A 13,421-nucleotide genomic window follows, 5' to 3' on the forward strand; every position below is an offset into this window, starting at 1 on the left:
CACGAAGAGAAGGTGGTAAAATAAATAAATAAAATAGTCACAGCAGATAGAACCTTAAAAGAGACGAAGTAACAGTGACTCAAAACAGTGACTCAAATCAAATAATAACTTCAACAACACTTACTAAAAAAAACCTGCCCGTGACCTAATAAAGAATTATTCAAACTTCATTCCCCAACAGAGTAAGAAGCGTGTCCTTGTAATCCCCTCTGGTGTCCTTATCAACAGCCTCTCAAGACGCACACTGCTTCTCCTACAATAAAGCTCTTTGATTTCCTTAAGGTCCTTTTCCGCCCTTGTAACGATCACTACCGTTAGAGCATCCTCATCCGTTCCTAACCTTTGGATGGAATTCCGCAAAACCTATGCCGCACAACGCCTAATTTGAGTTATGTGTATTACATCGATGATATTGTCGCTGGCCTAGAGTTTCAACTAGCTGATCCGTGCGTTCTTAGACACTTTCGGTTGAATGGACGCCTAAGTAAGTGAAGCTAGTCAAAACTCTAGCCATGTGACAGTATTAGGATCATAGTGCTTCTCACCTTTTCGAAGTACTTTTTCGGGTCTTTGAGGCATTGAACCGTGACGCAGTGTTGCAAGAAATTCCTCTTTAGATTTATTTGGCAATTCTGGAACAACGGAGGTTTAAGAAGAATACATAGCTTGCTGTTTGAAATACATTGGAAGCTTTGGGTACTTCAGTAATGGGAGTGCCTTCTTCTTCTCTATAAAATTGAAAGTGGCTTGGAGCTGCGTTTTGCTCCTGGAAGTAATGATCCTAATAACATCGTCGTTGTTCAGTTTGTTGTCTTTGATAGCTTCATGGAGTTCTTTGGCTTCAGATTTGCTAGTTTTTTTTTATTTCTTCCCCTCATATCTAAATGCACTCACCAACGCAATCAAGAGGTGTAAACAACAAGCAAAACTTCCAGAAATTATGCCTGCCGAAGCTTGGAGCTATTGCAGTAGACGCAGCTAGGTCGTAGGGTGCCCATTGAAGTCAAATATAGTTGACTAAATTAATACATTTTATTTACGCGATATTTCATCATAATTGTTTAATTGTTGACGTCGCATCATCATTATGGGTTATGTGACGAATGTCATGTCATAATTTAGGTAACGCAACACATGACACATCATCACAATGGATATGTGATACATGTCATGTTTATCATTTTAAGTTGATCAATTAGAATGTTTAAAAAGTTTAAGGATAATTTAGAATGATAATCATAGTTTAAGGAGAAATTGGAAATTTAAAAGTTTAAGTACAAAATTAAATTAAGGTCATACTTTGAGATATGTGATGTAATTACTCTTTTTTAATACCTTTTTATATTTAAAATATTATACATTGAACCCTTGCCCCTTGGGGTGATCCCATACTAAAAGTGAATTTATTCTCTTTAGATAACCTGAGTTGGAATAGCATAGTCTATATGTTTTTAAAAATAATATAGGTATAGAGCGAACTAAATTTGGAGAAGAGTCTAATAGACAAGTGTTTAAAAAACAAGCACTCCATTAAAACCAAACCAAATGTAAACAAGCATCGTCACGCCACAAACAAACTTAAACAGATGAACATAACAGTGACTCATACCGATAAGGTCCCAACACCAACACTTAATTTAAAACACCTGAAAATGGCCAAATAAGATGGTTCAATCTTCTTTCCCCCAGCAGAGTAAGAAGCAATGCCTTGTAATCCCCTGAGGTGTCCTTTGCAACAGCTTGATCAAGAGGCACACTGTTTCTTGCGATAAAGCTCTTTGTATCTTTCAGATCCTTTTCAGCTCTTGTACAATCACTCTGGTAAGTGCATCCTCATCAGTTCCCATCCTTCGGATCGAATTGCAAAACTACAGCGGACAGCACTGAATTTGAGGATATAGAGAAAGATTATGCTGGTGTTACGAGTTTATGATCATAAGATATTAACCTTTTCGAAGTACTTTTTCGGGTCATTGAGGCATCGAACAGCGGTGCGCAGTACCAGTACAAAATTCATCACCTGGCAATTGCTGGAGAAACAGGAAAGCAAAGGCTAACTGAGAAACACATTTGACATAGACATCAAAATAGAGCTGATTTTAAGGTAATTGAAGCTTTGATACCTTCGTAATGGAAGTACCGATCCTGATAACTTCTTCATGGTTAAATTTCTTGTCTTTGACAGCATCATGGAGAATTTTGCTTCAGAATTTGCAAGTCTGGTGTTTATCTCCTCCCCATCATACCTAAATGCAGTCACCAAGGCAACCAAGAGCTGCAAACAGCAACCAAAACTATCAGTAATTACTTGTGTTGTTGCCTGGAGGATCGATTTCGAGCTATTATAACCACCGAAGGTCACCAGATCTCTGTTATACATCAATAACTTGTGGCCTAAGTATCATCGACCTAAAAAATGGAGACAGAGAAATACAATAAGATCGATTAGGACGTGCCTTTCGGGTGTCTCCTTGGTGTGAGCAGCAACATCTTCCTCCAAGGAATGTTTGTATCGAACACGGCATCTCGATTTGCAGCAGATCCAATCCAATATCCACGATACACTGCTCTCTGCACATTCCACAACAATAGTTCTTAATGATCAGTGAAAATATATGATGCTGACATTGTTAACTACCTCGAAATCACCGGAAAGCTCCGATTCGAGACGCTTGATGAGATCTTCCTGGTACAGTTCTTCATAAGCAGCCCTGATTTGCTTCCTTTGAGCTGCATTTCTATGACCCAACACTGAAATTATCGCCTTCTCATCTGTCCCCCATCCTATCAAACATTACAAGAACAAAAACATGTTTCATATTTAAAAATATCTGCCTTGGCATAGTGAAAAAACACAATCTTTTTATTATGAAGTTGGATTATAAGAACAAGTAATGATCATGCATAGAAAAATTTCAATTTACAATAACCTTGGCAAGCCTTTCTAAGAACTTGTGCATCTTGTTGAAATGAAACCTGCTTCGGAGCTCAATGGTGGCCATTTTTTCCCTTTTGAACTAATTTCCTCTTATCTCTAGTATCTATGTTTTAGAGGAGACATCACTCCTATTATAGCTCTAAGTTACCAACAACGCTCTATGTTACCTAAATTTTAGAGTAAATGTAATATTTGATATTTTATATATTGGATCATATATAAATATATTTAAACATAAGTATATGATTATAAATTATAATTCTGGTTTGAAAATTATATTTTTATGTTTTCTATTAAACTGGGTGATAATAATGTAGTATTTGTTCGAAAAGATTTACTATTTAACAATGAACACTCATACACATCTATAGACATGTGCTTGGACTTGAAACCCCAATGGATAACAATCATCTCTTAACCACTAATATCGTTTGGTTCGTGCAATTATTTTTTTTGTTAATATTTATAACTTTTTGTTTAATTATTAGATAATATTTGACTGGATCGGAAGAAAGTCATTTATGCTGGGTTAGAAAATAAACACCTAACTACATGACATTAATTGATTTAGTGTTAATAGACTGCATTACTTGTGGAGTAATTTCAAAGTACAGTGTTTAGGGATTAAAATTAGGTTTTAAAATAAAGAAAGTGATTATAAATTTGAGATTCAAATTTTAATCAAATAAATATTTATTATTTTAAAATAATTTTATGAATTAATTAAATTAAATTTTGGTATGAAGGTATTAGTATAGGTTTTGGAGTATTCTTTGTTATTTTTTTCTCTATTGATTATCTAATAAATGGATGCTTATATTGCTATGCTAAGTTATTTGTGTTAGGTGAACAAAATAACCTAACATTGATGGGTTTTTTTTTTCTGAATTTCTTCTTTATACATTGTTAGCATTTTTTTCTGAATTAAGATAAGGTTCTTATGCACTTTACAGCTTGAATTTCTTTTAATAATAATAAGAAAATTGACATATGAAGCTACTTGTTAGTATGGCAATAATAATGTACTTACCATGTAGAAAATGGGGTGTTTGTGATGTCAAAAAGGAAACTTCCCAAAAATTTTAAATATATATTTAGTACCATGAATTTTCATCACTTTATTTGGTATCTAAGCCTAATTATTTTACTAAGCCACTTTATCTTTATCGTTTTTGTTTCATTTTCATCACTCAACTATTTTTGATTTCAAAATCATATCCACATTATATTTGATTTAATTTTAATCACCCACCGTTAATTTTTTAACGGTGATGCTGACGTGTTACAATAAAATAACACCACATCATCATTAAAAAGAATTTAAAATATATCATGCCAGCAGTTTTGTTAATTTTTTAACGAGGGAATCAAAATAAAATAAAAAATAAACGTTACGTAGGATTTAAAAAAAAATAATAGTTAAGTGACTAAAACAAAACAAAAGTGGTAATCGAGGTAATAAACGTGTGGTTTCCCCTTAATAATAAGAACCCAACGTTTAAGTGACGTCTATGATGCTTTTTTTCTTCTGTTGTTTTGTGGCCAATTAAAAAGAAGAAAGCAGCTGCTTTTGTTTCAAATGAGTTCAGTTTCATTAATTTATTATATGATTTCGTGCATGGATGCAAAGTGTCGGAAATATTTGGATTCTCCAGATTTCCCCTCACGTTCTCTACGTTTCTCTTTTATCTTTCTGGTTGGCAAGGTATCATCTTTTTTTTTTTTTTAATTTCCATTAGCAAACATAATTATTAATGCTTAACGTTGAAGTATTAGTGTTGTAGTTTTATGGTATAATGTAAAAACTAGTCACCAATGTTTATTAAAATAATCATTTTGGTCTCTATTATTTGTTGAAGCATTTTGGCCCCAAGGTTTTACTTTATGACAAAAGTAGGGGTGAACAAAAGTCGGCTCGACTCAAAAATTAAATTTTCTACTATATTTGAAAAAACTCAATTAAAAAATTTTCAGATTTGAGTTGAGCTATAAAATAAAACTTGAATAATAACTCGAAATTACTAGTAATTAGTGGAGTAGTTTACTATACCATTGTGAAGCACATGATCGGCTTGTTTACTATATACCATGTAGCCACATCAGTTCACCTGTTCTTACATTAACACCATATTCATCCTTCAATTTATACCATTGTGATGCAAGAGGACTATCAGGGGAAGACAAGTTGGAATATCATGCAAAGCAATCGTCATTTTACCAATCATATCCTCATTCATCACAGTGCTCTCCATAGTTAGCTTGCAAACCATCTCGTGCAAAGACGAACACTTGGTTCCATTCCGAATCTGCTTCCGTATCGACGCACTTCGTTGTCGCATTATAGTTTCCACTTTTTTTATTTCGACAAATAAGTACTCCGTCTGCTCAACAAGACTGAACGAAGATGTAAGGCTTTCATTGCCCGGGACTCGGTCACAACCGATGTTCGGTCTGGTTTCCCTCAATTATGTTTAAATAATTACAGTATATTAACTTAAAATCCGAGGATGTTTTTTTATCAGATTAACTTTACGAAATTCATATGTAATTGAATACAAAGGATATACTTTAAGAATAGGCTGTTTCCCAGAATGGCATCAGTTTGAAGCAATCCTAAACATTCTTATAAAGCATCAAACAACAGATCGGTACTGTTCATGGAATACATTGATGTAAGTAGCCTTCACCACCTCTCCTTTCTCCAGTCCATGGTATCGAGCTATTGGGTCTGTTTTCACCCTATGGGGCGGCTGAAATTTTATAACATTTACACACAGAAAAGAAGTTACCATCCTCCCAATATATACTTCTGTTCTTCATTTAATCGTGAAAGGTTCGTGTCCTATGCATATTCAGACACCGCAGATTACCTGCTTATCATCTTCCAAATCGTACTTGTTCAGCAAATTTTGTTTTTCTTCAGCACTCAAAACCTGATGCTTTGGCATCAAATAGTGCTTGGTTATGTTAACATACAGGTCAGCAATCTGCAGAGGGGGAAAAGAAGGTATATTTACTGATACAATATTAACACGCACTTCTTACATGCATTTCTCCATAACCCATATCCATGGCAGTTACAGTACTCCTAACCCTTTATTTCTCCTAATATTCATGTTTGAAATCCGTATACGACGTATATTAGAATATGGTTATGGGGTTATGGTTCCCGACTTATAAGAAAAAGGCTCGGAAAAAATTGGATACAGACGCTCACTCACTTGAGTCCGAATACGAAAGAAGAGCAAAGGCATGAGGTGAGGTCATTTACATGGAAAATCTCCACTTTAAAAGGAAAACCATCTAGTTCTTTTTGAGCAAAGGAATTCATTTTGCTCTGCAGGACAAGTATGAGGCTACTTAAGCTTTGATTGAGAATCTGACCACGAAGAGCTCAGATAGTTGATTTTCTTAAATCATCTGTCCCCATGAAAACAACCGGGATCTGCAAACAACTTAAAAATGCAATGTTACATATAGTAGAAACTTCAAAAATAATTCAACCAAATTGGTTGAAAGAACTAACATACCAAAGGAAAAAGCTATTTGTTTTAAAATGTCAATAGGCTGCCGAAAAGGCTAAAAACAGAGGGAAGTTGTAAGATCAACAGTTTTTTTAAGCAACTTTAAACATCAGTAAAGGAATCTTGTTTACACGTAATTAGTAATTTACGTGAGGAGTATGTACATAAGTAAAGCCTTTTGTTACCAAAAACAAGAAAGAAAAAAAGAACCTTTTCCTCACACATTTTCTCATCGTCCAAACAGACATACAGTGATACAACCCTGCAATACCATCAATCACCATGAAGTTTTTGTGTACATACATACATGCCTAACCAGTAACCAAGCACATGCATGCTGCCATGCACATATCACATAAAACAATCATATGAAGTTTACATTCATACATTTCTATACATACACCCATATATGTACCTTGCACACAGACAAATTTACATACAAGTATACATATGCATACCCGCTAACATATATACATACATTTACATATATACAGGCATAACGATGTACCTATATATACATAAATACAAACTCTTACTTAGATATCTGAATAAAGGGAAATATTTTTTCGCTTCCATAAAAGAAAGAAAATGAATCTTTTTTCTTCCTGTTACATTTTCTATCATTTTCATTGAAACCAAACATTTCCCCCAAACAAAGTCTATGAAGTTTACCTTTTTGGAAGGGTTAGAACACAGAGAAGCGTGAATACGGAGACGATCGAGGTCGGGTTTGTCTCCAAAATGGAACGGAACTCCCGAGTGTGCGAATTAACTCCGAGTCAGGCACGGAATAACCTCGGTCTTCGAGCATTTCCCAAGCAGTCTTGCGTGCCAAGTAAAACCTTTGGCTTTTCACGCTACCCTGGTCCAGCATGCTTCTGATGCATACCCGAGCTTCCTCAGCTCTGCGATTATAACCGCCGTGACCTGAACCTTCGCCGCCATCACCATAGTGTTTGCCATTTTTTTTTCACCCTTTGACTTCCGGCGACTGATGGTATAGTGTAAAAAAGGGCGATGGGGAACTGGGGCTTTTATACAACATATCAGAGCAATGCAGTACATATTTGCGTAAATAATTTTGGAGCGTAAATTTGGTTAGACATGTGTACATTGAACGGTCAAGATGACTTTGGGGATTGCTGGGTATTTTCTTCATGCATTATGCATGCACAAGAGTAAAGATAGCGGTGACGCTATAATAATCGTCGAATAATCTAGACGTATTTCAAAAATTGTCATGTAATTTAGACGATTTCTAATAGATAAAGACAAAATTTGTCACACCCCTATTTTAATTTTAAAATATATTTAATTTAATTAAAAGACTAAAATTGATAGTTTTGAACATTTTAGGTTAATCTCGTATGTTTGGGAAGTTCAAGGGCTTACTCATAATTTTTTCCATTTTTGAGCTATAGAGAACATTAAAAAAATGGAATTTGGTGGCTGTGATGGTATGAACCCATGACCTAGGGCTTGGCCAGCTATCACTCTATCAAAGGTTAGGCCAATGTGGTGTAATATAATAATAAAACCTAATTTTAAGGGATTAGTCTCGTTTAAAAATACCCAAAACCAGAAATCCCCTCCCTCCATCGTGAACCAACCCCCTAAAAATCTCCAATTTTTCCCTAACCCCACCTCTACAATTCACCCAACTCCGGCCACCGTTGTTGTGCAATCGATCGATCACCCCGACCCCGTCGCCGCCGTCACGCACCGTCGCTTGCGTGTGGGGCACCTCCTCGGTACAGAAACCTTCTAGAACCGAATCGAGTCAACTCAAATCGAACTGAGTCAGCCTAAACTGACATGAGTCAACCCGAACCGGTCTAACCCGTTAATTTTGACTTGCTCGTTGACTTTGACTATGACTGTTGACTTTGACCAAAAAGTCAAAATTTTCGAAAAGTCATATTTTATATTTTTCGACGTCTTGAGTCCGAATCCGAAGTACGCTTTGCCAAATTCAAACCCGAGAGTCTCCAAATTGACTCATAAACCTGAATATTTGTATGTAATTTAAGTATTTATTTAAGTGCATCTAATTTAATTGAAGGGTCAAAGTCTACTTTATGTTATCGTATATTTAAGGTATTCGTGGATCTCTTGACCCTTCATCTGCTCGACCCGATTCCTCTCGATCTGTCAGTCAGCGTGAGCCCGTGATTACTCATATAGTTTCTGTAACCCTATTTGATACTTAATTTAGTGTACTACTTCTATAGTAACATTGTTCTGATGTGACTTAGGTTCTGATACAGTCGAAGAACGTAGTGAAGCCAGTGCTCAGTAAATCCTCTTGATTGAATCTTTTTACGAGGTGTGTTCCTTGTGTGCTATATATATATATTTTAAATATTTGTTTGAAATATCATGTGCACATGACTGTTTTACCTTATTTGCAATATGGCTAGCTGACCTTATTTAATTTCGCATTATTTATGTTTCAAGCCTGATTTTTGATTTACTAAAGTTTTAAGCATGTTTGTCTGATTCATGTTCTATGCTTACTGTTTTTACTGAATTGATATTTGTTTGAGCTATGATTTCCTTGTTACTGTTTGAAAACGATTCTCTTTAGGGTACTCTAAGATCTAATATAAAGTCTCTGCATGTACAGCTTCGATCAAGCTGGTAATTCCTCATGCAAGTTCAACACTGACCAATTTGGTAATTTCTTATGGACTTAAGGTGACCTTTGGGTGGATTCCTCAGCCCAATGAGCCTAGTGGTAAGACCCTAAGGTACTCCCTTAGGTGACACATCCACTATGTGCATTGATAAGTCCTTATGGGCTTGAGGGCACACCCCTCGGGTGGGCACCTACACTTCAACTAGGGTAAGACTTTATGGACCCAAAGTGCTCCTCTACTACGCCCTTTGGCCTAGAGTAAGTACTTATGGATGAGATTAAGGTGAAATTCTTGAAAAGAAAAAGGTAAGTTTTTAAGAAAATATTTTTATTTAGAGTTAATTTTTGGTTTAATATATATAATATATCAAATTTCTCAATATTTTACGAAATCAATGAATCAATAGAAAGTAACATGTGAAAAATTTGTAAAATAAACTCTTCATTTACTTAAGGCATAACTATAACATTAGTCTTTATTGTTTCATTAACTTTTCAGTTTCATCTTACTCCTTTTACAATAATAATTTATTATTAACCCACCCAACAACCGCATGTTATTCAAAATCATCCTAATAAAATCGTATGAATTTGTTATTAAAATAAATGATTAAAATCCGAGTTATAAATGGAATACGAGTTTAAAGTTTAAGCATTTTAATTGAATGAAAAATGTTTAAACGTCTTGAAAAAAGATATATAGTTTGGACAATTTTTTTATATTAATCCTTATATCTAATAGAAAGTTGTGGAAGTTTGAGATAAATTTTCATTAAGTATGTCAATTTTTATCGTAATTTCAGTAGTTGTTTCAATTATCTGATCGAATACATGCTTGATATTTTTTTTATGTCATGTTAAATTTATTTTTCTAAAATCTCTTTATTTTTTATGTTCCTCAATTTTAATTATTTATTCTTTTCATTTTATATTGTTGTACTAATATGAATTTGGTCAAATCCAGAATATGTTTTAATATTTTAAAATTAATAATTTTGATAATGAGATTCTTAAATAGTATATTATTTAGATATTGATCTATTTTTAAATATTAAAATTAGTACTTTAAATTTATATTTATTGAATAATTAAATACAATGTCTACACATGTGTCGTGGTCTAACTCGTATAAACATGTATTTTGACACATGCCACACATTTTCTTTTCTGATTTAAAAAATATACTTTTTCACATATTTTGCTTCTTTTTATTTTCGGGTATCTGAAATGTCGGATATCCAGAATTTTCGGATAACAAAATCTCAATCCATGTCCCGACCCATAAAAGATGGCTACCCGTAAGTTGGATACCCATAAAACCCGAATATTTCACATTTTAGGGTAATGAGTACTCGTTAATATTTATTTTATTTTATTAATTTATATTATTTAAAAAAATTCACATAAAAACTTAGAATTTTACAATACATACTATAAACATAAAATTTATAAATCTAAATTATATAATCTAACAATAAAATTTAAAAATATAAAAAGTAAAATAAAATAATATAATTAAAACAAAATTTAAAATACTTTGAGAATAAAATAAATAATTTAAATGTTAAGGTGAAATAATTTGAAAGATAGAGATTTAGAATGTGAGAGTGAAATAATTTTGAAATTAAAAATGAAAAGTCTAATTTAAGATAAAAAAAAATAAAAAAGAGAAATCGGGTGAGTCAGTACCTGATTTAGGGCAATTTTGTGACCCATACTTGATCTAGAAATCCACTTGGGTCGACGGGTTGACGAGTCGGATAATTTGTATCGGGTACTTTTGAACACCCCTTATATTTAAGTAAATATGCCTAAAATTTAAATGGTTAAAGTATAAAAATAGTCCCTCAACTATATGACGTTAGTTTTTTTAGTCTCGTAAAAGTTACAAAATGATCTCTCAATTATAGGATGTTGTTTTACTGAGTCCACTAAATATTATAAGTAACAAAATGTTCACCAAACTATTCATATGTTTCAAACTTATCTTTTTTGTTAAAAATCGACGGTTGTTTGAGTTTGACGTTAACCTGTTGATTGAAATTAATAAAAATTATATTTTAATGATGCCTACTAGCACTACCATTGCTTTCAAGCATTAACTCAACGACATAATATTTAAAGCACTAGCTCGATGATGTAATGTAAACGAAGAGTCGATCTATAAAATACAACTCAAACGGTTCTAAGTTTAAATTTTATCATATCCCAGTTAACAAGAATGTCCACCTCATACAACCGTCAATTTTTTAACGAAAAATTATGAGTTTAGAATATATGAATAGTCAGACAATCATTTTGTAACTTTTGATAGTTAAAGACTCAACAAAGTAAAGTCCTATAGTTGAGGACCTTTTGGTGTACTTTACCCATTTAAATTAGCTTAGTTTTATTTTCTGAAAAAATAAATTAATTAATTAAGTTGCGTATATTTCACGCGCAACAATGTTGGTCATTCTTGACCCAATAGTGTCTCTGCTGAAGTAGGCACTTCACCTATCATTTCAGAATTAAAATATACTAATACCTCTACATCCACGCTCCTTCTTAATCGAACTAGGAATGACAACAGGGCGGGTTCGGTGCGAGTTTTGTTCTTCCCGTCTTTGAACCTTAAATGAATCCCCATCCCTGATTTGATTTCCGTCGGGTTTTTTATTTGGACGTCTCATCGGAGATTTTTTTTGCCCCATTCCCGAACTCAAAAATATTATATATATAATTAATATAAAAAATATAAAATATATATATAAATTAATATAAAATATAAAATATATATAATTAATATAAAAATATAAAATATTATATATATATATATATATATAATCGGGGCGGGGATACCTTGCCCCGTCCCCGACCCAAAAAATTCCCCGATATCCAACCCGATATCATTCAAATCCGACCTGAACTTGATCGAATTTCGAATTTTCCCCGTCAGATTCGATTCATTCTACCATCCCTAAATCGAACTTACATATGTGTAAAACCCACGTAGAAATTTCCCTCCTCAAACCTTAAAAAGGTAAAGTGCAGTAGAGGTCACTAAACTTTATTAAAATAATTTGTTTGATCATTAAAATCTAGAAAATATAAAATAATTATTAAATTTTATAAATGATTAAAAAAGAGCCACTATGATGTAATAATAATAATAATTTAACAATTTTAAGGATCTTTTATAATATTTTGATACAATTAATATTCTGCTGGTATCTTATCTAGAAATCTGGAAAACATCAATCTGTTACAGGATTCAAACAAGGTTTTATACCTGTTAGATACCTTGGTGTTCCTCTTGTTACTAGAAAGTTAACAGCTAAAGATTGTCTGCCTCTTATTGAAAATATCAAATAAAGGCTTCATCATTGGTCTGGGAAATTACTGAGTTATGCAAGTAGACTAGAGCTAATTAAAATTGTTCTACACAGTGTGGTTAACTACTGGAGTAGGCAGTTTTTACTTCCGCATAAAATCCTTAAACGACTGGACCAACTCTGTTCTAGATTCCTTTGGAAAGGATCAGATACGGCTGCTACAGGAGCTAGGATCGGTTGGGAGAAATTATGCTGCCCCAAATCCGAAGGCGGTCTTGGCTTAAAAGATCTCAAAACATGGAATAAAACCTGCATGGTTCATCTTATTCGAAAAATTCTTGCAGGAACAGGATTTTTGTGGGTTGCATGGATTCATTGCTATGTGATTAAACGCAGTAATTTCACTGATATCAATGAACTCTCTTCTTATAGCTAGTGCTTCAGGAAACTTATTAAACTAAGAAGCGAAGTACTCCCTATCCTTATCACTGGAATTTCGAATACCAGAGACCTATGGGAGGAAATAAGAGTCCATAAAGCAAAGGTATTGTGGCACAAAGTTATCTGGTTCCCACTTCACATTCTGAAACTGAGTATTATTTCATGGATGGCTATTCTGGATCGACTTCCTACTAGGGACAGACTCTCTAGAATAGGAATTGCTTCAGATGATTCATGTATTCTATGTCATGAGTCACCTGAAACAAGAAACCACTTGTTCGTTGATTGCTCTTTTACTACTTCTCTATGGAACTCTATCACGAGTCTCACTAATATGTACAACACCCATAATACTTGGGATTCAAGGATTCATTGGGCTTCTTAGCAATGGAAAGGTAAATCTCTTCCCTCCACCATTCTGAAACTTTCTTGGACAACTTACATATACTCGATCTGAGATGAAAGGAATAGATGCATCTTCAGAAGACCTGATCAAGTCCTCAAGACCATTGAGGACCTTGTTCGAATCAAACTCAGTGATAGAAGCTTCAATAGAACTGACTTTG

General features: G+C 33.7%; 2 pseudogenes; both read right to left on the reverse strand.

Moving 5' to 3' along the window:
- Window positions 1-160: 160 nt before the first annotated feature.
- LOC120174631 lies at window positions 161-5,277 on the reverse strand (annotated as a pseudogene).
- A 294-nt stretch (window positions 5,278-5,571) lies between these two features.
- Window positions 5,572-7,426, reverse strand: LOC120174632 (annotated as a pseudogene).
- Between the last annotated feature and the right edge of the window lie 5,995 nt (window positions 7,427-13,421).

This window comes from Hibiscus syriacus, unplaced genomic scaffold, assembly GCF_006381635.1.
Source record: "Hibiscus syriacus cultivar Baekdansim isolate YM2019G1 unplaced genomic scaffold, ASM638163v2 tig00112114_pilon, whole genome shotgun sequence".
In the NCBI taxonomy this organism is placed as follows: Eukaryota; Viridiplantae; Streptophyta; class Magnoliopsida; order Malvales; family Malvaceae; genus Hibiscus; species Hibiscus syriacus.